We start from the raw sequence: 1,448 nt of genomic DNA, 5'->3' as shown, positions 1-1,448 counted from the left end.
CTCGTCTCTCTAACCCTTTCCCCGGCCGAGATACGGCGGTCCCTCCCCGGATTTTCCCACGGCCGCAGCACGGGCGCCTTTGCTCGGATCGACTCGCCCTTTGGGTCGGTTGCTCTACCGGAGCGGCCCTATCCAACGAGCCAACCCTCGTCTCTCTAACCCTAAGCCCGGCCGAGATACGGCGGTCCCTCCCCGGATTTTCCCACGGCCGCAGCACGGGCGCCTTTGCTCGGATCGACTCGCCCTTTGGGTCGGTTGCTCTACCGGAGCGGCCCTATCCAACGAGCCAACCCTCGTCTCTCTAACCCTAAGCCCGGCCGAGATACGGCGGTCCCTCCCCGGATTTTCCCACGGCCGCAGCACGGGCGCCTTTGCTCGGATCGACTCGCCCTTTGGGTCGGTTGCTCTACCGGAGCGGCCCTATCCAACGAGCCAACCCTCGTCTCTCTAACCCTAAGCCCGGCCGAGATACGGCGGTCCCTCCCCGGATTTTCCCACGGCCGCAGCACGGGCGCCTTTGCTCGGATCGACTCGCCCTTTGGGTCGGTTGCCCTACCGGAGCGGCCCTATCCAACGAGCCAACCCTCGTCTCTCTAACCCTAAGCCCGGCCGAGATACGGCGGTCCCTCCGCGGATTTTCCCACGGCCGCAGCACGGGCGCCTTTGCTCGGATCGACTCGCCCTTTGGGTCGGTTGCTCTACCGGAGCGGCCCTATCCAACGAGCCAACCCGCTTCTCTCTAACCCTAAGCCCGGCCGAGATACGGCGGTCCCTCCGCGGATTTTCCCACGGCCGCAGCTCGGGCGCCTTTGCTCGGATCGACTCGCCCTTCGGGTCGGTTGCTCTACCGGAGCGGCCCTATCCAACGAGCCAACCCGCTTCTCTCTAACCCTAAGCCCGGCCGAGATACGGCGGTCCCTCCCCGGATTTTCCAACGGCCGCAGCTCGGGCGCCTTTGCTCGGATCGACTCGCCCTTTGGGTCTGTTGCTCCACCCGAGCGGACCTTTCCAACGAGCCAACCCTCGTCTCTCTAACCCTAAGCCCGGCCGAGATACGGGGTACCACCGCCTGACCTTTAAACGGCCGTAACTCGGGCGCCTTTGCTCGGATCGACTCGCCCTTTGGGTCGGTTGCTCCACCCGAGGGGACCTTTCGAACGAGCCTACCCGCTTCTCCCTAACCCCAAGCCCGGCCGAGATACGGCGGTCCCTCCGCGGATTTTCCCACGGCCGCAGCTCGGACGCCTTTGCTCGGATCGACTCGCCCTTTGGGTCGGTTGCTCTACCGGAGCGGCCCTTTCCAACGAGCCAACCCTCGTCTCTCTAACCCTAAGCCCGGCCGAGATACGGGGCACCACCGCCTGACCTTTAAACGCCCGTAGCTCCGGCGCACAAAGTCCCAGGACTTCGCCCTTTGGGTCGGTTGCTCCACCGGAGGGGACCTTTCC

This window comes from Paramisgurnus dabryanus, unplaced genomic scaffold, assembly GCF_030506205.2.
Source record: "Paramisgurnus dabryanus unplaced genomic scaffold, PD_genome_1.1 h2tg000202l_1_28172__unordered_in_group15, whole genome shotgun sequence".
Classification (NCBI taxonomy): domain Eukaryota; kingdom Metazoa; phylum Chordata; class Actinopteri; order Cypriniformes; family Cobitidae; genus Paramisgurnus; species Paramisgurnus dabryanus.
Note: the sequence above shows the minus strand (reverse complement) of the source record.